Here is a 27,458-nt window from a genome sequence, read left to right as displayed (position 1 = left end):
TCACTGCTCATAAGGTATGGTCTAATTGCTCCCCTCAGTATGTAACATATGACAAAGATTGGGTTCTTGTTGAGACCGATGCCATGAAGTTTATGAACAAGACTAACCATGTTGTTCTAATATCACAGACCTTATATATAGTCAAGGTTTTGTGCTTAGTGGTGGTATTCGACATTGCATATAAATAATTAACTAAACATACTGCAATGATAGAGTGGCTGAACATAAATTTGAACACCTTTCTTCCAGAATGCCACACGCCTGTCTGGTCTTGGATAAACAGCTCCTATTTTTCTGTTGAAAGAATGGGCACCCTTCTCCAATAACATAGGAAAGAAAGTGTTTATGTACATTGTTCCTAGACATTTAAATGATGGATATACAGAGGAACATCAATTATCCAGCATTCAGTTATCCGAATATTGATTTATCTGGCTAAGATTACAAGCTCCCAATGCCTGCTAATCTATGTTATCCAGCATTCGATTATCCAGAATTCGATTAGCCAAACGAAATATGCCCCGCCCATGTCCTTTGGATTATCAAGGTTCCTCTGTATAGTTATCAGGATTGGCTGTGCAGTTTTACTCTGCAGTATGCTGTCTATCATTAAGGGTGGATGTTTATCATTAGTTGTAGATCGTTATCTGGCATGATAACTTCAGTATCCAAGTATTCATCCTGCGCGATGGGTGGTTGATTGTGTACACTTTAGATACATTACCTATTTACTTGGAAGGCTCAATCATTCCTGATGAAGGGCTTATGCCCGAAACATCTATTCTACTGCTTTTCAGATGTTGCCTTACCTGCTGTGCTTTTCCAGCACCTCACTCCCGACAAGTCTCAACCATTGCCTATTACAAAAAAAAAGCGCTATACTGGGCACTGCAACTTAATATCTTTCAAAGAACCCTTTTGTTCATATGAACATCTAAAACATTTAAGTTTTGTACTGGTTCAATTGGAATATGTACTTGTACAGTTAGTTCTTCTATAAAGTGATAGTTACTTTCTCGTGTGACACCGCATTGTAGAAAAATCACACTTTAGGAACAGCCCTTAAAGTGTTAGCAATGTAATTGCGTTACACACAACACACATTTTGAAAATTTGTGCTTTAGAAACACAGTCCCAAATTCGTCAATTGCATTACAGAAAATTTGTGTTGATGAAATGTGCATTATAGCAGAATGATCTGGAGCATTTTCACCCTTCTCTCCAACAATGTGCATGTTTGGCTGCATGATGAGAATCTGGGGCAGAAGAACTGTGTGAACTTGACTTCCAGATGTGAGCTGTTAATGAAAATATATGTTAAAAGGGTTTTGTGAGAGGGAGGAACAGAAGCAAATCAATATTAGTAGCAAAATGGTGTTAGAGAAATTGATGGGATTGAAAGCTGATAAATTCCCAAGGCCTGACTATCTACATTCCAGATACTGAAGGATGTTACTCTAGAACTAATGGATGCATTGATGGTCAACTTCTGAGATTCTTTTGAGTTTATAACAGTTCCTACAGATTGGAGGAATGTAACCACTATTTTAAAAAGGGATGTAGAGAGAAAACAGGGAACTAAAGATCAGTGAGTCTGACATTATTAATGGGGAAGATGCTAGAGTCCTTTTAAATCATGGATTTTATAGCAGAGCACTTAGAAAACAACGGTAACATCAGACATAGTCAGCATTAATTTTAAAAAAGCGATATCATGCTTGACAAATCTGTTGAAATTCTTCAAGGATGCAGAAGGCTTTTAACAAAATCCCACATAAGAGATGTATAAAGTTAAAGCATATAGGATTATGGTAGTCTTTTGAGACAGATGAAAATTAGATAGCAGATAGGAAACAAAGAATAGGAATAAACGGGTCTTTTTCTAAATAGCAGGATGTGGCAACTAAATGTCCTCTCTCAAAAGCTGTGTGGAAGGGTGAGCTGTGAGAATGCAGAGATGTTGCAGTGAGATTTGCACAGGCTGAATGACTGGCAAATGCAATATGATGTGGATAAATGTAAAGTTATCACTTTAACAAAAATTGGAAGGCAGAGTATTATTTGAATGGCTGTAAATTGAGAGAGGAGAATGTTTATCAAGACCCGGATGTCCTCATACACCAGTCTCTGAAAGTGAGCTCATGGGTGTAACAGGCAGTAAAGAAGGCAAACTGCATGTTGGCCTTCATAGCAAGAAGATTTGAGTACATGAACAAGCATATCTTACTGCAATTACATTGAGCATTGGTGAGGCCACTCATGGAATATTGTGTGCAGTTTTGGTCTCCTTATCCGAGGACAGACGTTCTTGCTGCAGAGGGAGTGTAGTAAAAGTTGGAGGAGAAAGTGAGGTCTGCAGATGCTGGAGATCAAAGTTGAAACTTTATTGCTGGAACAGCACAGCAGGTCAGGCAGCATCCAGGGAACAGGAGATTCGACGTTTCGGGCACAGGCCTCCTGAAGAAGGGCCTGTGCCCGAAACGTCGAATCTCCTGTTCCCTGGATGCTGCCTGACCTGCTGTGCTGTTCCAGCAATAAAGTTTCAACTGTAGTAAAAGTTATTGATTCTCTGCAGCGCTGTATCCATTGAAGTTTAGAAGAACCAGGGGGGATCTCATAGAAACCTATAAGTTTCTAACAGGCCTCGACAGATTAGATGGTGGAAGGATGTGCCCCATAGTGGGGGAGTCCAGTACTGGGATCACAGTTTAAGGATAGGGGTAAACCTTTTCTGACTGAGGTGATGAGAAATTTAATCACCCAGAGAGTGGTGAGCCCATGGAATTCACTACCACAGAAAGTGATTGAGGTCAAAGCATTGTATTTTCAAAAGGGAGGTAGATATAGCTCTTGTGGCTAATGTGATCAAGGGAAAATGGTATTGAACTCAATGATCAGCTATAATCATATTGAATAGTGGGGCAGGCTTGAGGGGTGAAGTGGCTAACTGCTGCATCTATCTACATTTCTATTTTACCTCGAGAAACAGTTCACAAATTTAGCATAACTATCTGAAAATCTTGGTAAGTTCATTACATTTAACTGTCATGGATTTTGCTATATGAACAGTTCATTCTGAGACTATTTGAAAGTAGTGAGGGGGAGTGCAATATGTTGAACATCCCATTTTCTGTGTGTTTTGGAAAGGTGTATCTGTGCACTGTATGCAAATTGAAGTACACAAAACATACTGAATATTGTGGCCAATGTGGCATCTATTGCAGTAAGGGTGTCTTCAATTTGTCTTGTAAAGGACATTTGATCAAGTAATCAGTCACCAGAATGCATTTGTGCCATGGACATGGAAAGGATCAGCAACAATCTTGCACCTCATCTGAGGAGAATCTCCTGGAAGGTGAGATTCTTTCAATGGTTGATATTTATGAAGTTGACATGTCTCATATATCTTCATTATACCATGCACCAGAATGTCATGCATATAGCAAATAGTTCCATTTCTCTTCCAGAATTCTAGACATTGCTGTTTGCAAAATCTGTGGTGCAAAGGCAACTCCAAATTGTAGATGATTGAAATAGTATTGCCCCAAAGGTATTATAACCGTAATCTTTAATCTTGACTCTTGGTCTAAGGACATATGCCAGAAATCCTTAGGTTTTACAATTCAACTGTTTGAAAATTGCCAATTTTGCCAAATTTTCACTGACAAATATAAAATGATGTATTTCCCTCCTTACTCCTTTGTTTAAGTGCGTGAGATCTTAGTTGTCTGTTTGTCTTGGGAATGGTTACTCCCCCAGGCTTGCCACCCTGTTTTCAAATGTGCTAACTGACATTTTACTTTTTACATTTTCCATCTGAGGATGAGGATTTTTCCTGGGACTGTTACAAGTAGATGAGTTCAGCATCTTCCGGCAGACTAATATGATACTCCTGTTCATCAACTTGCCCAAATGTTTTCAATAAGTTTCCAAATTCTGGTCAAAAGTCTCTCCTGTCTTCACTCAAAATAAAATATCCACACTCGTAAAGAAACCTAGATAGATCTATGCATTTCTGCTCAACAATGAGATATTTTGATTTCTCAGAATACAGAGGATGCAATGCCATGAAACACTGTGACTAAGCTTTTGTCAGACTTAGCCATGCAGCTGAGGATCTAAGCCCTCTTGACCTTGCAGTTTTATTGATTGGTCTGACCTTCCGACTTCAAGCTTATTTAGCTTTCTGATATATTGAAACAACTGTTCCTGTGTCACGTTTAAATTCTGTTGGAAAGCCTTATACAGATGTTGAAAAGATTGGTGGTGTTGCGGATAGTGAGGAGGATTGTCAAAGGATACAGTTGTTTATAGATCAGTTGGAGGCATGGGCAGAAAAATGGCAGATGGAGTTTAATCCAGACAGATAAGAGATGATGCATTTTGGAAGGTCAAGAAGTACAGGCGGAAATTGTACTGTGAATGGCAGAACAGTTTGGAGTATTGATAGTGAGAGGGATCTGGGTGTGTGGGTCCACACATCACTGAAAGTGGCAATGCAGGGAGGTAAGGGAGTAAAAAAAGGGCTGCCTTCATTGGAAAGGGTATTGAGTATAAGGATAGACAAGCTATGCTGCAGCTTTATAGAGCTTTAGTTAGACCATACTTGGAATATAGTGTACATGTGGGCGGCACAGTGGCACAGTGGCACAGCGGTTAGCACTGCTGCCTCACAGCGCCAGAGACCCGGATTCAATTCCTACCTCAGGCGACTGACTTTGTGGAGTTTGCATGTTCTCCCTGTGTCTGCGTGGGTTTCCTCCGGTAGTCCAAAGATGTGCAGGTTAGGTGAATTGGCCATGCTAAATTGCCCGTAGTGTTAGGTAAGGGGTAAATGTAGGGGTATGGGTGGGTTGCGCTTCGGCGGGTCGGTGTGGACTTGTTGTGTCGAAGGGCCTGTTCCCACACTGTAATGTAATCTAATCTAATCTAATTACCAGAAGGATGTGGATGCTTTGGAAAGGGTACAGAAAAGGTTTACCAGGAGTTGCCTGGTATGGTGGATTTTAACTATGAAGGAAGTTTGGAAAGACTGGATTTGTTTTCACTGGAATGCAGGAGATTGAGGGACAACCTAACAGATGTTTGTTAGATTATGGATGGCATGGATAGAGTGGGAAGTGTGTGACCTTTTTCCAGGGTGGCGAGGACAACTGCTAGGAGGCACAGGTTGAAAGTGAAATGGTGGAAATTTAAAAGAGACTGGAGAGGCAAGCTTTTTACAAAAAAGGATAGTGAGTGTCTCGAGCATGCTGCCAGAGGAGGTGGTGGAAGCAGACATAATAGCAGCATTCAAGAAGCACCTGGATGAATACATGTATAGGAAGCGAATAGAGAGATATAGATCCTTTAGGTGAAGACAGTTTTCATATGGAAAGGCAGAATGTTTCAGCACAGACTTGAAGGGTTGTTATACTTTCAAGTTGATGGTCCGATATCTCCTTTGATTCTCTTTTGTCTTTTGTTCTATACTGTGAAGTTCTTGAACTTATTCTTTTTGGGTGTCTTGAACTGTACAATTTGTTTTTGAGCTGATGAACGTGCTGTTAACCTTGAGCAATTAAGTATCTCAAATGAGTCACACTTCTGGCATTAAGCTTCATTTGGACATTCACTGAATTTGTAATTCTATTTGCAACCATGTCTTGTACAACCCATCTTGTCAATTACATTGATTTTTACTCTTTGAGCATTTTGTTTGCTGTCAAGATGGTGATAATGCCATCTTTGGGCCTATACATCTGACTGTGTCAAAAGAATCCCTGATGTTTTCTCTCTGTATGGAATGATTTAGGCCTGGGTAATGAACTGAAGCATTTGTTCCAGCAAACCCATCTTGGACTGCAGAAAGTCTGATAACTTCCCATTTTTGACGACCACATGGTTTGTAATTAATTCACCCTTCGAAGCTGAACCAGAATTATCCTGCTGGAAAATGTAAAACCATTACAAAGACTTGTATTGATTCTCCCAAACACTTTGTTCTCCTTATTTAAGAAAGTGTATGAATACTTCAGAAGGGGTTCAGTACACATCCATTTCACTGATACCCAGGTGGAGAGATTTGGACAGGCTTTAAAGAATGATTGATGATCTATTGCAATGTACAGATTTGTGAGGGAGCTTGACAGTGAGAATATCCTAGAAAGATTTTCCCCCTCATGGGAGAGACTAGAACTATAGAGCATAGCTTTCATTTTAAAAAGTTTTCCATTTAATATGGAAATGAGGAGTCTTTTTATTTTCCTTTGATGACAATGAGGTTTTGGCTATCCCTTCCCCATCAGATGTGACCCTTGGACATCTTGAAAGCAAAGGTAGATTGACCAAGAAAGGAGTTAAAGTGGATAAGAGGTAGATGTGAATCTGGTGTTGAGATCTTCAGTCGATCAGCCATAACCTTGCTGATTTCTGAACCAGACTTTGGAGGGGTGCGAGGGGGTTGGGAGATTGAATGGCCTACTTCTCCTCCTAAAATGTATGTTACTGTCACTGGGTCAGAATCTGGAACTCCGTTCTAACACATTCTAGGTGTACCTTTCCCTCGTGGACTGCAGTGGTGCAACAAGGCAGCTCAATACTATCTTGAAGCCAGTTAAAGATGAGAAATAAATATTGGTCTAGCCACCGACACTCATTTCCTGTGAATGATTACATTTATATAAAAATAAAGCAGCGATTCTCTCTTAATTCCAGTTCAGTAAGTTTACTCAAATGGATTGAGTCCAGGAAGCATTCCTATATTTGTTTGATTATCATTATTCTAATTGCCTTCTCTTTGATCATCTCTCTCATTTCTAAATACTTGGTAACCAGGAATTTTAGAGCCAATTCTTGATCTTGTTTGAGCCCACTGTTAATGCAACCACTTCACAATCCTATGATTGGGTTGAGTTTTAGGTAGGAAAGGTAATACTCAATACGTCTCTGACTCAGAATTAGAATCTCTCAGTACAAATATTCTGTGTTGCTTCACATTTTTTTGTGGTGGGCGATTGCAGGACACATTCCCACCCTCTATCCACTCAATGGTTTTAATTTAATTATTTTGAGACCCCTGCAGGTGAAATTGCACTGCCTCTGAGACAGGTAACTGATTAAGGTGACTAGTCTGCACCAGTGTGAACGGTGGGAAGTGGTGGCTTTTTGCTCATCAGAGAACTGGAAATGTTGTGGGACCCCACACTAAAGATGAGTGTGGGTGGAATGAGAGTTGCGCTGTGGGGAATCATGGGAGACGGGCAAGGGATTGCCTTTCAGCAAGCTCCTACCTCCTTCTGCCAATTCTTCCAGTTGGGCACAGCTGGCCTGGCAACGTCGGAGTTCCACTGCCACCCATAAAACTTTCTGAACAGCTTTCTGAGGCATAAAAAAGTCATGCTGTTCCTGTTCAATCCCTTAAGCATCAGAAAATTATTATGCAGTGAGGGATTAATGTCTGTCAAGTTCATTCCATTAGCAGCTTGAGTGAGATCCCAATGATGATGGCTGCAAATCCGGCATCAATCCCCACTGTCCTGCCATTTATTCAAGGGATTCTCCTGATGGTGCAAGACTGCTATGAACCCACCCTTCATGATGAAGCCTGGTTTCTCTGCCTCCGGCTTCAGTGGGAAGCAATAAGTTCAGTCCAGTATATGTTCAGATGAATGAAAGCTATCGTAAATCCCACCTTTCATAACCAGAAATTAATGCTAGGTGAAGGTTTGTATTGAGATTTATTAAGCTTTTTTTTTCAGTCACTGATCCATTACAGCCAGAATTAACGAATAGAGATCAAGTGCTGGGAAAAGACTTCAGCATCCTTTGCGATTCAATGTCTGAGCCAAATTCAGTATGACTGGTGTGGAATTTTTTCTTATATTTTAATATTCCATATTAAAAATGAGGCAAGAAATATATTTGCAACTGTTAAATAATAAAGCATACAATATTGACTAAAACTTTTATTCAGATCCGAAAACACATAAAATTTCTGGTGATTGGATTGACGCATTATTTCTAGAATTCATGAATATTATATTCAATAATAACACTCGTAGATATGCTCATGATAGATTCAGCCATAATTTATTTAAATGAAAATTATGAAGATTGTCCATAATGTGCACATTTAACACCCACTCCTACATTAATGTACTTTTTAGTCTCTTTCCTCCTTTTACATAAATGCCAAATGTAATTTCATTGGAGAACTTCTATTTTTGTCTCAGCTTATATTCTGATCTCTCACTGGAAAGTTTCCTCTGGGAAAATAGGAACTTGATTGAGTCCAGGCTCATTTTAGAAATGTAAAGGATACTTGTTTGAGATCACCAATGGGTCAACGTTCCATTATAGCTTTTGCTACTTTAGTAGAAAACATTGGTATATATATGTGTCAATCCTTTAGTATTAAAAGTTGTATATGTGGGCAGAATTATTCCATTTTCAATTAATGATTTGTTTACTGAGATTCATGGCACCTGGATTTCCATGGTTCAGAATGACTTTTCTCACGCAGTCTTCTACTTTTCACTTCTTTAATTATACAACCAAGCTCTTGGGCACCTTGCTTGGGAAATTGTGCAGTCAGAGAAATGGAAATGCACACCTTTTGACTTTCATACTTATGGTGCCAAATTTAAAGCCCATCTACATAATACTTCAGATATTCCAAGCCAAGATCAATACCTCATGTTATAGTGCTTGAGCCTCAACATTTGGTTGTGGTCCAAAACAAAGGAAAACTTGCACAATGCTTCATAGACCTGGAAGTCTTGGACAGGCTGATGGAGAGGAGCACAATCCATATTCAAACTGACCACCACAGGAGACCTCTTCACCAAACAAAACTAATCTGGGTACACATTGTGGCCTGGGTTCAGCGCTGTATCCCATGACAGAAGGAATGCTTAGCATTACAGAAAGGAGGTCACTGAATTATCCATGATCTACAGGGATAAGAACCATCATCCTCTCTGTTTGTTCAGGCTCATTAACCACAACTCTTTGTATTGCATGTAACATGTTCCTTCAACCTATTTTCCTCATCCTTCCAAACTGCTAACCCTTCTGTCCTCTTTGTTTCCTAAGTACTCACTGGGGATGCCTTACAACACCTCCTGTGCAAACATCGTCAATAATGTCAATTCACTTCCTCATACTTAATCCTTCTCTTTGTATCATTGCTAGAAAAACTGGTCCAACTTCTGGACTGATTTGTCAATGGCAAGCTGAATCACCTGCCCATAGCACCTAACTTGCTTACAATTGTCCTGCAGTATAGACTACAACCCAATACCCAGACACTGATCCCTGGACTCATGTGGGGCAAAGCACCTGACTAGCTGTGCTCAACCTCTTTGGAATGGAGTAGGATGATCCAAAGGGTTACCCTTAATGTTTGCAGTCCCCCTTCATGACACGTAATGACTGTTGTGTTTACTTTTGCACGTGGCCATTTGCTTGAAGCACATATGGTGTGGCTGTCATGTAAACAGCCAGTATATGCTGCACGTATGACCTTGACATTGCATGGTGCCACAGCGACATGCCCATCTGACTGACTGTTCAGTGTTCCTCACTGTCACAAGCTGCCTGATTCTCCCTCTGCACTATAAAACAACGACAGCCACAGAGAGGGTGGCAGTCTGTAACGGAGCACAAAAGACATTATGCATTAAGAAAGCTGAGCCTGGTTGCCCCTAAGTCAATGCTGAGGTCAGGGAGTTTGTACTAGGAAAGTAATGTGAAGTATACAAAGGCTGACAGTGTGAAGTGAGTGCTAAGAATGCAAGCTAAGAGCTTTGAGATAAACACGCAGACCTGTGAATAGTGGAAATCTGAAACAAGAACAGAGTGCTGGAAAAATAAGTGTTTGGCAGGTAGAAGCATTTAAATCATAGGTGTCCCTGAGCTCCAAAATAAAGTGTTGAAGAGGTGAAATGGTGTGAGAGTTGAGCCAAAATCAGGCATGATAATGTGATAAGGCTAGAGGTTCAATGATGCCAACTTGAGTTGACAAAGTGTTGCGAGGGAGAGTGTCAATGGTGCATAACATTCTGAAGAAGCAGTTGCACAATGGTGAGGATGAGCACAGGGTGAGTACAGCTGCCAGGTATCTGCTATGATTTACATGGGGAAAGTTACAGAGTCTAGTTTCTTGTTGAAAGAGAGGAGAATTAAAATGGCACACAAATGAGAGTTAGATACAAATACATGGAGAGAATTTGATGAACAGCAAGATTCTGAAGTCACAAAGAACAACAAGAACAAAGAAAATTACAGCACAGGAACAGGCCCTTGCGCACCCATCCAGATCCTCTATCTAAACCTGTAACCTATTTTCGACGGATCTGTATCCCTCTACTCCGTACTCATTCATGTATCTATCTGGATACATCTTAAATGATGCTATCGTGCCCGCCTCTACCACTTTCGCTGGCAATGCATTCCAGGCACCCATCAGCCTCTACATAAAGAACTTTCCACACATATCTCCCTTAGACTTTCTTCCCCTCTCACTTCAACTCGTGACCCCGAGCAATTGAGTTCCCCACACTGCGGGAAAAGCTTCTTGCTATCCACACTGTCTATACCTCTCAATCAGGTTCCCCCCCCCCCCCCCCCCACCCCCGCCAGCCTCTGTCTTTCGAATGAAAATAATCCCAATCTACTCAATCTCTCTTCATAGCGAGCACCCTCCATACCAGGCAACATCCTGGTGACCATCATTGTATCCTCTTCAAAGCATCCACATCCTTATGGTAATGTGGTGACCAGAATTGTACGCAGTATTCCAAATGTGGCCAAATCAAAGTCCTATACAACTGTAACATGACCTGCCAACTCTTGTACTCAATACTCCGTCCGATGAGGGAAAGCATGCCGTATGCATTCTTGGCCACTCTACTGACCTGCATTGCCACCTTCAGGGAACAATGGATTTGAACACCAAGATCTCTTCATACATCAATTTTCTCCAGAGCATTTCCATTTGCTGTATAGTTTGCTCTAGAATTGGATCTTCCAAAATGCATCACCTCACATTTTCCCGGAATGAACTCCATCTGCCATTTCTCCATCCCAACTCTCCAATCTATCTATATTCTCTAACAGTCCCCTTCACTATCTGCTACGCCACCAATCTTAGTGTCATCTGCAAACTTGTTAATCAGACCACTTATACCAGCAGTGGGGAACCTGCAGCCTTCTAGACTATTGTGTGTGGCCTTTTGAATGAATCCAAATTTTGCAGAACAAATCTTTTATTTTTTATTAATATGTTTTTTTTATCCTTTATTATTTTTATTTTAATCTTAAAATGAATGTATTTAAAATACCAGGGAATAAAAAAAAGTTCAACGAAATAATTGTCACAGACTGACTGCCACAATTAAAACAATGTAAATTTTGAAGAATATATAATTAAAGTTTCTTGGATGCAGCCTTATTAGATTACAACTAACATAATGCAGCCTTCCAACATGAAAAGGTTCTCCACCTCTGACCTACACCTTCCTCCAAATCATTTTTGTATATCACAAACAACAGTGGTCCCAGCAGGGATCCCTGTGGAACACCACTGGTCACAGGTCTCCATTTTGAGAAACTTCCTTCCACTACTACTCCTTGTTCTCTGTTGCCCAGCCAGTTCTCTATCCATCTAGCTAGTACACCCTGGACTCCATATAACTTCACTGTCTCCATCAGTCTAGCACAGGAAACCAGTTAGGCCTTGAGGGGATAATCAGGAAACATTTTCTCAACATTGGGAGTCTGATATTTTCGTTTTTGTCATACCTCTCTCTCCCCAAAACAACACCTCACCAAAACCCTTCACTATTTACCCTGCTACATCAGTATGAGTAAAACAATGCCTTTTATACTATTTGCAAAATAGTTTTCTCAGTGTCCTAGGTTCAATCCCAAGTATTCAATGAGTTAGATAAAGAAGTGCAACAAAGGACAGCAATTTTTTGTGGCAGAAGATCTCCCTGTTTTAAAATGAGATGTGCAAGTTGCAGGTAGCAGGTGACTAAGAGTAAAGATGCTTTCTCTGGGATTAAATGACAAAAGATGTTCTGGTGTCCAGAGCATTTTAAGACAGGCATACTCGTAAACACCTCACAACTCTATATCTATGAGATGCTATGGGTCATCACTAGAAGTAGAATTTTATCACTAGAAGCCAATCTGTAAACCTAAGGCCTGGAATACACTTCACTCTACTAATTTTCATTCAATTAAGGGTATAGGGGAATATGCTGATTGGCTAACATTACAATAGTGTCTACAAGCATGCTCTCCAGTGAACTTAGTATGCTATAGTAAAGCTGAGTGATTTCATAGCCAACACATCAAATGAAGCTCTACAGTCCTTCCATATCCAGTTGTGACTGGTGGTAGACAATTAAACAACTAAACATAGGAGGAAGAGGCTCTACGAACATTTTTTATCCTCAGTGACAGGGGGTCCCAGCATGGCAGCAAGAAAGACCAGTCCAACACATTTACATCCATCTGTTGGCAGGAATGCCAAGTACATTTTGGCCACCACAGATGCCAGTTGTCAGAAAATTTGATTCACCCACTATAACAGGCACTTAATGTTGTGCCACAAAACAGATTGATGCACAAATGGAATTAAAAAAGCAGTAGTAATGTGTTAAAATTGGCAGAGTTACAGGTGATGGAATAATTGTTCATGGATTGTTTTTGCACTGGAGGAAGCCTTTTGTGGTGAAGGGTCGGTGTCAGAAATATTAGTGACCGAGACCTAGTGTAAAAGGCCATTTTCAAAATTTATGTTTGATACAAAATTATTTTGAAGCATGATGATAGTATAGAACTTCAAAAGGACATAGGGTAGTGAAATGGAAAAATTGACAGATTAAATTTAATACAGAGAAATGGAAAAATTGACAGATTAAATTTAATACAGAGAAATGTGAAGTGCTTTGTATTAGTCGGAAAAACATGAGAATTAATATTAAACAGAGGATAAATCCTAAAGTGACCCAGACTTAGACAATCATAAATCATTAAATGTAAAGTCTAGATTAGAGTGGTGCTGGAAAAGCACAGCAGGTCAGGCAGCAACCGAGGAGCAGGAAAATTGACGTTTCGGGCAAAAGCCCTTCATCCGGAATTATTAAAGGTAGCCTAATGGGTTGTGAGTAAGCACACAGTAACCTGGCTTGATTAATAGGAACATATTAAAGCAAGGATGTTATGATAAAACTATCCAAAGCACTGTCTCAGCCTCGACTTTATTTAGTCACAGGATATAAGGGTTGCTAGCTAGGTTAGCGTTTATTGCCTGTCCCCATTTGCAATGGAGAAGGTAGTGGTGAACTGCTCCTTGAACTGCCATATTCTCTAGTGTGTAGGGACATCCGCAGTGCTGTTAGGAAGGCAGTTTCAGAATTTGACCCAGTAACAGTGAAGGTATGATTTACTTCCAAGTCAGGATGACACATCACTTGGGGGGAAATTGCATGTGATGGTGTCCCCATGCATCTGCTGACCTTGTTCTTCTAGATGGTAGAGATCATGGATTTTAAATATGCCGTCAAGGATTTTTATGAGTTATTGCAGTGCATTTTCAAGATGGTACAAACTGCTGCCTCTCTGCTGGGAAGTGAAGGGAGTGAATATTCAGTGCAATGGATGGAGTGCCAATCAAAAGGGCTGATTATTTGCCCTGAATGCTGTCCATCTTCTTCAATGTTAGAGCTGTGCTCATCCAGGAAAGAAGAGAGCATTCCGTTACACTTCTGACTTGTATCTTGTAGATGGTGGACAGACATTCGGGAGATTAGAGGTTACTTACAGAATTCCTAGCTTCTGACCTGCTCCTGTAGTTACAGTATTTATGTAGCTAGTCCAGTTCAGTTTCTGATCAATGAAAATCTTCCAGAATATTGGTAGAGAGGAATTCAGTGAGTGAAGTGGCCATGGTTAATTTGTCTCTTCTTAGGGATTGTTATTGCTTGGCATTTGTGGCATGAGTCAGACCATATGACCAGAAAAAATAATAACAGGAGTGGACCATTTGGCCCCTTGAAACTGTTTGTCCATTCAATAGGATGACAGCGGATCTGACATTCCCCACGTCCACTTTCATGCTTCCCCTTAATTCCCGACTGATCAATAATCTATTTACCTCAGTCTTAAATATACACAGAACATACTCCCACAGCTCTATGTGGCAAGGAGCTTCAAAGACTGTCAACCGTATGAGAGAAGAAATTCCTCCTCAATTCAGTCTTAATTTGGTACAGCTTTATTCTGAAATTATGCCCTCTGGTCCTAATCTCTTCCATGCGAGGAAACATCCTCTCAGCATTTACCCTTAAGAATTCTATATGTTTCAATGATATCGCTTCTCATTCTTCAAAAGTCCAGTGAGTAGAGTCTCTGTTTAGCCCTTTTTCACAAGGCAATGCCCTCATACTAGGTATCGTTCTAGTGGGCCTTCTCTGAATTGCCTCCAATGAAATAATATCTATTCTTATGAAGAAGGTATTTGGCACATTTGTTTTCATTTGTCAGAACATTGAGAATAGGAGTTGGGACATCATGTGCTGCTGTACAGGACTTTGGTGAGGCCATGTTTAGAATACTGTGTAGAATTCTGGTTGCCCTGCAATAGAAAGAATGTTGTTAAACTTGAGAGGATGCAGAAAAGATTTACAAGGATGTTGACAGGACTGGAGGATTTGAGTTATAGGGAGGGGCTGAATAGTCTGGGGCTTTTGTTTCCCCTGGAGCATTAGAGGCTAAGGGGTGACCTTATAGAGGTTTATAAAATCATGAGGGGCATGGATGGGGTAAATAGCCAAGGTCTTTTTCCCAGGGTGGGGGAATCTAAAATTAGAGTGCATTAATTTAGGATGAGAGGGGAAAGATTTTAAAAGGACTTGAGGGGTAACATTTTCACAGTGGGTGGTAGTGTCTATGGAATGAGCTGCCAGAGGAAGTGGTGGAAGCTGGTACAATTACAATATTTAGCAGACACCTGGTTCCCATGGATGAGTTGGACCGAAGAGTCTGTTTCCATAAATATCCCTGAATGTGAAGCTCCCAGTTTTAATTCCTTAATTCCTTGTAATCATGCTTCCATAATGGATATGAGATCATATTCATTTACCTCAATTTCAGTCAGTTCATCTACCTTACTCCAAGTGCTTCATTCAAAGATACAAAGCCTTTGAATTTGTTCTATTACTGAATTTTCTTACACTTGGATGCAATATGATATTCTCACATTCTGTCCCTTCCTTGTATTTTCTGGTAACAATCAGCCCAATCGCGAATCTACAATCTTACCTTCTCTTTTACCTTTGCTTTTGTAATTTTCCATGACTCTATGACTTTGTAAATGGACCAAAACTGTTCACAGTATTCCAGATTGAGTCTCCCATGTACCATGTATAGATGCAGTCAAACTTGCCTACTCTTTTACTTCAACCTTTTTGAAATAAGGGTGAACATTCCATTAGCTTTTCTGATTACCTGCTACACCTATGCTTAATTCCTCCCCCATATTCTTTTGTATTAAAGGGATGTTCGAAGTATCTTCTACCATAAAAACTGATACAAAATTATTTAACTCCTCTGCCATTTCCTTGTTTCCTGTAACTATCCATCCAGATTCATTTTCTAAGGTACCTACGTTCACTTTGACGCCCCCTCCCTCTTCATTTTTACATATTTAAAGGAGCCCTTATTGTCAGGTTTTATATTCCTCACTACTTTTCCCTTCATTTATTTTCTTTGTCTTTTACTGTCTTTTTAGTCCTATTTTGTTGGATTCTGAATTTAACCCAGGCTTCAGGGCTGTCAATGACTTTTGTCTCCTTGTGTGCTTTTTCATTCAACTTAATAGTCTCCTTAACTTCCTTGGTTAGTCATAGTTGGCTTAGTCCTCTCTTAGAATCTTTCCTTCTTACTGGGATGTATTTTTGTTGAAAATTACCTCCTTAAATGTTGCCACTACTTACTTATAGTTATTTCTGCTAATCCATCCATCCAGTTGACTTTAGCTAACTCTATCACAATTTCATTGTAACTCCCTTTACTTAAGTTAAACACAGTTGAACCAGGTTTATCAATCTTAAACTGAATAATATAATACAATATTGTGATCATTACTTCCTGGGGGATCTTTTACTTGGAGGTCATTATTTAAACTTTACAAGATCCAAGATAGTTTGCTCCCTGATTGTCTCCATGACACATTGCTCTGGCAAACTACTCCAATGTACTATATGAATTTGTTGTTATAATTAGCTTTTCCAACTTGATTGACCCAATCAACATGAAGATTCAAGTCACCCTTATTATTATTATATGCTCATGTTATTTGTTGGTTCATAGCATTTCACGCAGAGAAATGGGTTCACATTGGCTACTGTTGAGAGTCTGTACACTACTCCTACCAATGGTTTCTTTCCCTTGCTTTTTTTAACCTCCACCCAAATAGACACTACATCATTCAAGCCTAGGTCATCTCTCTCACTGTCCTCATTTTCATCTCTTGTTAACAGTGCTACCCTACCAATTTTCCTATCCCTCCTGTCTTTCTGAAAAATAAATATCCCTGAATGTGAAGCTCCTAGTTTTGATTTCCTTGTAATCATGCTTCCATAATGGATATGAGATCATATTCATTTACTTCAATTTCAGTCAGTTCATCTACCTTACTCCAAGTGCTTTGTTCACAAGATACAAAGCCTTTGAATTTGTTCTATTACTGAATTTTCTTACACTTGGATGCAATATAACATTCTCATATTCTGTCCCTTCCTTGTATTTTCTGGTAACAATCAGCCCAATCGCGAATCTATAATCTTACCTTCTCCTTTACCTTTGCTTTTGTAATTTTCCATGCACCTAAAGATCAAGCCTTGCCCAACTCCCCCACCACGACCCCCAGTCCACTGCAAACCATTTAGTTTAAGGTCTTATCTATAGGCCTACTTACATGGTTCACCTCCTTCTCCAGTACTGGTACCATTGTCCCATGTATTTGAACCCATCTCTCCCACACCGATCTTCGAGCCAGGTGTTTACCTCTTTAATCTTATTGCCTCATGTTAATTAGCTTATGGCTAATTGGAAATTATTACCTTTTGTTTGGTTCAGCTTTTTAATTTAGTCCCTAGCTGTACATATTCCCTCCACAGAACCTCTTTCAACTTTATAACATTGGTACTTGTGAGAATGGTAATTACCAGTTATCACCTCAAGCCGAGAGGTTATTCAGATCTGTTTGCATAGACTTCTTCAGTATCTGAACATTGTACAATCATCAGTGAGCATCCCTGCCAATGATGGAAAGGGCATTGCAGGAACTGGAGATGGGGGTTAGGCTTAGGACACTACCTGTTAGTACATCTGCAATGATGTTCAAGAGCTGATTTGACCAACCTCCAACAACTATAAGCATCTACCTTTGTGGTTGGTATGATTCTAACTGGAGCTTTCACCTCACTTTTGGATTTTACCATTTTTGTCCATGCTTGGCCAAAGAGTGTAAGGAGTTGTGTGGTCATAGACGTAGACATAAAGTCATACAGCACAGAAACGGCCAAACGACCCTTCCAACCAGCCCATGCTGAACATAATTCCAAACTAAATTAAACCCACTTGCCTGCTCCTAGCCCATATCGCTCCAAACCTTTCCTACACATGTTATCTATCCACATGTCTTTTAAACTTCGTAATGTACCCACCAATGTGGTATTCTTTATTGTATTCATTTCAGAGGGAAAATCAGAATCATTGGAAGCATAACAACTGTCCCATTTAGGGCAGTAAGACAGCAGGTTTCCAACCCTGAAGGAATATAATGAACTACCTGCAATTGGAGTTCATGGCCATTTTTATTATACCAGCTTTTTGTTTCCAGTCAGAATTAAAACTATATTTGCAAACTGCCATAACCAATTTTTTTCCAATAACATAGCCACAACATTACCTTATCCGAATATGTGGAGTGCTTTGAGACCAAATACATTTTCTCAATCCATAGTTAACTTGCTCAATACACAAGAAGATGTTGCATGTAGAACTGATGGGACCCAAACTGAGCATCAGTGAGCAGGTTATTCCTTTGCAAAGTCACTTGATAACTTAGTCAATGACTTATTCCATGGTTTTGCTGTTGTTAGATTAATTGTGTGGTAAGTGTACAGGACATACCTGGGCAAATTTCCACATTGTTGAATGGATATCAATGTTAAAGTTGTACCGGAACAGCTTGGTTAGTGATGCAGCTAGGCCTGGAGTATAAGTCTTCAGTACAGTTGCCAGACTTTTGTCAGGGTCAAGATTAGATTAGAGTGGTACTGGAAAAGCACAGCAGGTCAGGCAGCATCCGAGGAGCAAGGAAATTGACGTTTCGGGTAAAAACCCTTCATCAGGAACCACCAGGATGCTGCCTGACCTGTTATGCTTTTCCAGCACCACTCTAATCTAGATTCTGATTTCCAGCATCTGCTGTCCTCACTTTTGCCTAGTTGATTTTAACCTTACTGCAAATCCTCTTGCAAGGATGCCTACCTTGAAGAAGTTCTCCTCCTCTCTCCGATTCATTCCTGATGAAGGGCTTTTGCCCGAAACGTCAATTTTCCTGCTCCTCGGATGCTGCCTGACCTGCTATGCTTTTCCAGCACCACTCTAATCTAGACTCTGATTTCCAGCATCTACAGTCCTCACTTTTGCGTAGACTTTTGTCAGGGTCTATTGAACTTACAGAATCTAGTGTCTTCAGCTGTTTCTTGACATCACATGGAGTGAATCAAATTGGCCGAAGACTGGTATCTCTGATACTGGGGATTTTGGAAGGAGGCTGAGATGGATCATCCACTCAGCACTTTAGGCTGAACATGTATCTAAATGCTTCAGCCGTAAACTTTGTACCAACTGCTGGACTTACTCATCATTGACAATGAGGATATTTGTGGGACATCCATAGAACATAGAACATTACAGTGTAATACAGGCCCTTTGGCCCTCGATGTTGCATGGCCTTGTGAAACCAATATGAAGCCCATCTAACCTCACTATTCCATTCTCATCTATCTGCCTATCCATGACCACTTAAATGCCCGTAAAGTTGACGAGTCTACAACTGTTGCACGCAGTGTGTTCTATGCCCCTACTACTCTCTGAATAAAGAAACTATCTCTGAAATCTGTCCTATATCCATCACCCCTCAATTTAAAGCTATGACCCCTCGTGCTAGCCATCATCATCCTAGGAAAAAGGCTCTCACTGTTCACCCGATCTAACCCTCTGATTATCTTATATGTCTCAATTAAGTCATCTCTCAACCTTCTTCTCTCTAACGAAAACAGCCTTAAGTTCTTTAAGCTTTCCTCATAAGACCTTCCCTCCATACCAGGCAACATCCTAGTAAATCTCTAAATCCTTTCCAAAGCTTCCACATCCTTCCTATAATGCGGTGACCAGAACTGCATGCAGTACTCCAAGTGCAGCCACACCAGAGTTTTGTACAGCTGCAGCATGATCTCATGGTTCCAAAACTTGATCCCTCTGCTAATGAAAGTTAACACACTATATGCCTTCGTAACAGCCCTATTAACCTGGATAACAATGTTGAGGGATCTATGTACATGGACAGCGAGATCTTTCTGCTCATCTACATGACCAAGATTCTTATCATTCGCCCAGTACTCTGTGTTCCTGTTCCTCCTTCCAAAGTGAATCACCTCACACTTTTCTGCATTAAACTCCAATTTACGACCTCTCAGTCCAGCTCTGCAGCTTATGTATGTCCCTTTGTAACCTACAACATCCTTCGGCACGATCCACAAATCTACTGACCTGAATGTCGTATGAAAATTTACTAACTCATTCTTCTACACCCTCATCCAGGTTGTTTATAAAAATAACAAACAGCAATGGGCCCAAAACAGATCCTTGTGGTATACCACTAGTAACTGAGCTTCAGGATGAACATTTCCTATCAACCACTATCCTCTGTCTTCTTTCACTAGACAATTTCTGATCCAAACCGTTAAATCTCTCTCAATCTCATGCCTCCATATTTTGTGCAGTAGCCTACCATATGGAACCTTATCAAATGCCTTACTGAAATCCATATACACCACATCAACCACTTTACCCTCATCCACCTGTTTGGTTGCGTTCTCAAAGAATTCAATAAGGTTTGTGAGGCACGACCTACTCTTCACAAAACCGTGTTGACTATCCCTAATCAATGTATTCCTCTCTAGATGATTCTAAATCCTATCTCTTATAACCTTTCCAACACTTTACCCACAATCAAAGCAAGGCTCACTGCTCTATAATTACTAGGGTTGTCTACTCCCCTTCTTGAACGAGGGAACAGTATTTGCTATCCTCCAGTCTTCTGGTACTATTCCTGTAGACAATGACGACATAAAGATCAAAGCCAAAGGCTCTGCAATCTCCTCCCCGGCTCCCAGAGAATCCTAGGATAAGTCACATACAGCCAATGGGGTTTATCAATTTTCACACTCTCCAGAATTGCTAACACCTCCTCTTTGTGCACCTCAATCCCATCTGGTATGGCAGCCTGGATCTCAGTATTCTCCTTCATAACATTGTCTTTTTCCAGTGTGATTACTGAGTAAAAATATTCATTTAGTGCTTCCCCAATCTCCTTGGACTCCAAGCACAACTTCCTACTACTGTCCTTGATTGGCCCTAATCTTACTCTAGTCATCTTTAATCCCTTATATACCTTTAGAAAGGTTTAGGGTTTTCCCTGATCATATCCACCAACAATCTCTCATGTCCTCACCTGTCTTGTCTTAGCTCTCTCTTTAGGTCTTTCCTGGCTACCTTGTAATTCTCAATTGCCCTAACTGAGCCTTTACATCTCATCCTTACATAAACCTTCTTCTTCCTCTTGACATGAGGTTCAACTTCCTTCGTAAACCAAGGCTCCTGCGCTCGACCACTTCCTCCCTGCCTGACAGGTACATACTTATCAAGGACATGCAGTAGCTGTTCCTTGAATAAGCTCCACATTTCAATTGTGCCCATCCCCTGCAGTTTCCTTCTATGCATCCTTAATCTTGGCTAATCTCACCGTATTTTCTTTTCTCCCAGCTATAACTCTTGCCTTGCAGTATATACCTATCCCCTTTCCATCGCTAAAATAAACATAGCCGAATTATGGTCACTATCACCAAAGTGCTCACCTACCTCCAAATCTAAAACATGGCTAGGTTCATTACCCAGTACCAAATCTAATGTGGCCTTGCCCTTTGTTGGCCTGTCTAAATACTGTATCAGGAAATCCTCCTGCATACATTGGACAAAAACTGACCCATCAAAAGCACTCAAACTGTAGTATTTCCAGTCAATATTTGGAAAGTTAAAGAACCCCATAACAACTCTCCTTTTATTCTCGCTCCTATCCAGAATTATCTTTGCTATCCTTTCCTCTATATCCCTGGAACTATTCGGAGGCCTACAGAAAAATTCAAACAGGGTGACCTCTCCTTTTCTGTTTCTAACCTCAGCCCATATGACCTCAGTAGATGAGTTCTCACACGTCCTTTCTGCCACCATAATTGTGTCCTTGACTAACAATGTTACACCTCCCCCTCTTTTACCATCTTCTCTGTTCTTACTGAAACATCTAAATCCTGGAAACTGCAACAACTATTCCTGTCCCTACTCTATCCATGTCTCCAAAATGGCCACAACACCAAAGTCTCAGGTACCAACCCATGCTGCAAGTTCACCCACCTTATTCCGGATTCTCCTGGTGTTGACATAGACACACTTCAAACCACCTTCTTGTTGGCCGGTGCACTCTTGCAACCTTGAAACCATACTTCTGACCTCACTACTCTCAACCTCCCGGACACTGGAACTACAATTTAGGTTCCCAACTCCCTGATGAATTAGTTTAAATCCTCCCGAAGAGCATTAGCAAACTTCCTCCCAGGATATTGGTACCCATCTGTTTCAGTTATAGTCTATTCTGTTTGTAGTGGTCCCACCTACCCAAGAATGAGCCCCAATTATCCAGGTAGCTGAACCACTCCCTTGTTCTTGAAAAGAAGCATAATTTCATTTCAATTAAGAAATGCAATAACCCACAAATAATTGTACTTTATCATTGTATAATTCTCAACTATATAGATATTTGTTTCTCCTGTTCAACTACACCTCAATATAACCTCAGGGCTAGTATTCACAAAGATAGATTTAGGTCTTGATGAACCGAGGACCATAATATTGAGAAGCTGCCCTGAGATTAGGGTCATGTTCCTCGGTGAATTAAACTGATTTGCATTTGTGTTGGGGCTGCTTGGTAATTGCCGCTTACATAATTCCTCTGGAGGGAAATGCCTGGAATCCTGGTATGGATAAGGACATCACGCATCATTCAAGTCAAGTCATCTCCTGCTGTTATCAGTTCCTGAGCCCTGGATCTGTGTACTCACTGAAAGGTGGGTTGGCTGATCTGACAGCAGCTATCAGATCCTGAAAGCCTGAGAGACTGTTTTGTATCCCTGCCTTGGGCCCTGAAATTCTGAACAGTGCCTTAATATAATTTGTTATGTTCATGTGGGAAAGGAGGCATTGGGTAAAGTTAAAAATCACACAACACCAGCTTATAGTCCAACAGGTTTAATTGGAAGCACGAGCTTTCGGAATAACGCTTCTTCATCAGGTGGACTATAACCTGGTGTTGTGTGATTTTTAACTTTGTACATCCCAGTCCAACACCAGCACCTCCAAATCTTGAGTAAGGTTGTTACACGCATTAGTGAAGCTGTCAGTAGCTCCATTGTTGCAGATAGAGCTTCCCTGTCAATGCTGAATCAACAGCTTCCAAAACTTCAACTACCAGTTGCTACATATTGTTGGAGACCAACCATGCACAGACACTTTATAAAAATTAGAAATGAAAAGGAATAAAGTTATTTTACAGCTGATTTGGAACCCCAAAATGGAAGATTAGATTTTAACAGATGGCTTTTTCCATGTGCAAAATGAGTTCCAGCAAAGTAATGACCAACAATTTCCTTGCAGCTCCTTCAGCCCCACTGCTGTAATCTTAAGAAGTGCAGCAAAAATACAAACAAAAGGATGTTATGGCACACTTCTCACAATGGACAGGGAATAGCAGTAACTCTAATCAAATTTTTGACTATGACCTATTCTATCATTTGTTTTAAGAGACATCAGTATAAAATGAAGCATTCACAAAACTTATAATATGCTTAAGGAAGTCTCCGTTTGAAATCATTCTGATTCTGATTGAAACATAGTAGTGTTTTCATCTTTTGTTTTGATCTCCATATTATGAATCTTTTGATCTCTGTGCTTGCCATGATAACAGATGTTGGTTCCCTTATGGCCAAAATTTGAGGTCTGTTGGATGTCAAAGTTCTCTGAATAATGCTGAGATTTATGATGTCTTTGTGGCAGAGTTGCTTGCTTTAATGAATCACTAAGTATTCTATACTTTAAACAATAAACTATGTCCCTGAATAAAAAGGTTCCATCTAAATCTTTTCAACAGCCCATGACTGAAGTAGATAATGCTTATTGTAATAAAGACCAATGTAACTGGCAGCAATTTGCAACTCTTTCAGTAACAGTGAGGGGATGTGAAAGTGACATTTGTTACGTGGGAAGATGATTTAGCCTCCTGCCCTGTCTCCTTTATCAGAGGAAAGAATAAAGAATTTCAATATATTATGGAAAAACTTCTTCAAGTTAGTCTCTTAGATGCAGTCTGATACTCAACTGGATTAATACATCCATTAAACTGGAAATTCATTTATTTTACTCTAAAACATCTGGCATATGGCTTTGGGAAATCATGTCTCACAAACTTGATTGAGTTTTTTGAAGAAGTAACAAAGAGGATTGATGAGGGCAGAGCAGTAGATGTGATCTATATGGACTTCAGTAAGGCGTTCGACAAGGTTCCCCATGGGAGACTGGTTAACAAGGTTAGATCTCATAGAATACAGGAAGAACTAGCCATTTGGATACAGAACTGGCTCAAAGGTAGAAGACAGAGGGTGGTGGTGGAGGGTTGTTTTTCAGACTGGAGGACTGGAGGACTGGCCTCTTCATCAGGTGGTTGTGGAACATGACCAAAGGACACAGAATTTATAGCAAAAAGGTTACAGTGTCATGAAGTTGTAATGATGCTTCAGACTTGCACAGTAATCTCAGTAATGTGATTAACTTGCTTGACCCACTATTGAAATCACTTCCAAATAAATGTGTAGCTGCCCTGATTTCACATCACAGATCTATAAAAGGAAATATCTCCTGAAATGTGCACCACTAGTTTTAACTTTTAATCACATTGCTATCAAACATTAATGCAGAATTTGTTCAATACCATGAAATGTAATTTTGTGGAGATCATCACCACAACTATCAGTAACTAAGATTTTGCCTTCACATGTGCTTCTAGTCTACTGCATTTGATGCTCACAATGTCACCTCCTCTACATTGGGGAAACGAAGCACAAACTGCGTGACCACTTAACAGGAGAAAGTGAGGACTGCAGATGCTGGAAATCAGAGCTGAAAATGTGTTGCTAGAAAAGTGCAGCAGGTCAGGCAGCATCCAAGGAATAGGAGAATCGACGTTTCGGGCATAAGCCCTTCTTCAGGATTTTTGACCACTTCACAGAACATCCATGTTCTGCCTGCAAAAAGACCCTGAGCATCCCGTTCTCTGCCACTTTAACACATCACCCTGTTCCCTGGCCAACATCTCTGTCTCAGGCTTGTGGCAGTGACCATTGAACTCAAACAGTTAATGGAACTTGATTTGTCACCCTGATTTGAAGGCTGTATCAGTCACATCTAACTCTTGGAAATGTTCATCTCAAAGCTGTCTCAGATGGAAGACTCATTCACCAATTTGAAGCTGATAAGCCCAGATTTTCTCCATCAAACACTTTATATGTTAACTAGCTACCTATATACCCAGAATGTTAAACAGATGAAACAGTTACTAAATTTAAAATGGATACAGGGTTGTATCAATCACTCATCAAGATAATCATTGTACTATGATAAACGTGTGTTTAGGGTTAGAGGGAGCAATTTATAAAGCTCGCCTTGTGAGGAGAATTAATTATAATGGAGCAGTTAACAACTGTTTCACATTAAGAAGAACTATATGGAGCAGCTAAATGGATACTGGGGGTTCATGTACCAACTTCTGAGCTGTCGTTCTTTGCTTTGTTACAACCGAGCGAGGCAGGGATGATTCAGTTCACCTCCGCGACAAACAGGGCGATTGACTAACAAAGATTTAAGTTCTTTTGAATGTGTCTATATCTCTCTCCAATTGAAATTTAATTTATTGTTTTCATTAGAACAATAATGATTTATTTGCAAAGTTTACTTGAAGACGAGCAAATTTATTACCTGCAAACCCTGAGCAAAGTAATATGAAATCACACAAGCCTTTAGTGACACTAAAGGTACAAAGTTTAAAAAAGCATATCCAGTATAAAAGGAAGACAACAGATTATATAGTTTGGAATCTTTTTTTGGGTGTCTTTACGGTATGAACATTTAACATAAGATCATTGTTGATTTATTGATTTCTCAGATTGTGAGCAGTATAGAATATTAATTGTCCTTTGAGTTATCAATGACCATACATTACTTTCCAATCTATTTTGTCACTGGATACTTTTTCATCTCAAGAGACAGAGATCTCAGCCTTGATTAAGTGTTCTATCATTGTTTTAATTTCACCTCTCTGCCAAAAATATATTTTTTAAAATGCACATTTAGAACATAGAACAGTACAGTGCAGGCCCTTTGGCCCTCGATGTTGTGCCAGCTTTTTATCCGACTCTAATTCAGACTAACCTACATACCCTTTATTGTACTATCTTCCATGTGCCTGCCTATCCAAGAGTCACTTAAATGTCACTACTGTATCTGATTCTACTACCACTGCCAGCAGTGGATTCCACACACCCACCGCACGTTGTGTAAATAACCGACCTCTGACATCTCCCCTAAACCTTCCTCCAATTACCTAAAATTATGCCCCCTCATGATAGACATTTCCACCATGGGAAAAAGTCTCTGGTTATCCACTCTGTCTTTGCCTCTCAACATCTTGTACATCTCTATCAAGTCACCTCTCATCCTTCTTCACTCCAATGAGAGATGTCCAAGCTCCCTCAACTTTTCTTCATAAGACATTTCCTCCAGTCCAGGTGGCATCCTGGTAAACCTGCTCTGTACCCTCTCTAAAGCTTCAACGCCTTTCCTATAATGAGGCAACCAGAACTGAACACAATATTCCAAGAGTGGTCTAACCAGGACTCTATAGAGTTGCAGTATAACCTCACAGCTCTTAAACTCAATCCCCTTGCTAATGAAAGCCAACACACCATATGCCCCCTTTCAACTTGGGTGGCAAACTTGAGGGATCTATGGACATGGACCCCAAGATCCCTCTGTTCCTCCACACTGCCAAGAATTCTGTATTCTGTATTCAAATTCAACCTTCCAAAGTAAATCACTTTTCCAGGTTAAACTCCATCTGCCACTTACCAGCCCAGTTCTCTATATACTGTCAATGTCTCGTTGCAACCTACAACAGCCCTTCACACTCTCCACAACTCCACCAACCTTTGTGTCATCAGTAAACTTACTAATCCACCCTTGCACTTCTTCATCCAAGTCATTTATAAAAACCATAAAGAGCAGAGATCCCAGAACCAATCTCTGTGGAACAACACTGGTCACCGAGCTCCAGGCTGAATACTTTCCATCTACCACCCCCCTCTATCTTCTATGGGCCAGCAACTTGTGTATCCAGACAGAAAGATTTCCCTGTATTCCATGCCTCCTTACTTTTTGAATGAGCCTACCATGGGGAATCTTCTCAAACACCTTGCTAAAATCCATGTACATCACATCCACTGCTCTACCTTTATCAACGTGTTTTGTTGCATCCTCAAAGAATTCAGTGAGATTTGTGAGGCATGACCTGCCTGTCACAAAGCCATGCTGACTATTTCTGATCAACCCATTGTTTTCCAAGTAATCATAAATCCTGTCCCTCAGACTCCTCTCCACTACTTTGCCGACGACTGACGTAAGACTGACTCGTATGTAATTCCCAGGATTATCCCTATTCCTTTTCTTGAATAAGGGAATAGCATTTGCCACCCTCCAGTCATCTAGCACTACTCTAGTGGACAGTGAGGATGCAAAGATTCTTGCCAAAGGTGCAGCGATCTCTTCCCTCACTTCATGTAGTATCCGAGGGTATATCTCATCTGGCCCAGGAGATCCTTACGTTTTACAAAATTTTTGGCTCATCCTCCTTCCTAACATTAACCTGTCTGTTTCATGCTGTCCTCAGAAATGTCAAGGTCCCTCTCAGTAGAGAATACTGAAGCAAAATATTCATTAAGGACGTCCCCCAC

Source organism: Chiloscyllium plagiosum, unplaced genomic scaffold (assembly GCF_037043375.1).
Source record: "Chiloscyllium plagiosum isolate Xiang-an unplaced genomic scaffold, Cpla_swu_hap1 HiC_scaffold_3, whole genome shotgun sequence".
NCBI lineage: Eukaryota > Metazoa > Chordata > Chondrichthyes > Orectolobiformes > Hemiscylliidae > Chiloscyllium > Chiloscyllium plagiosum.
This window is presented reverse-complemented; position numbering follows the sequence as displayed.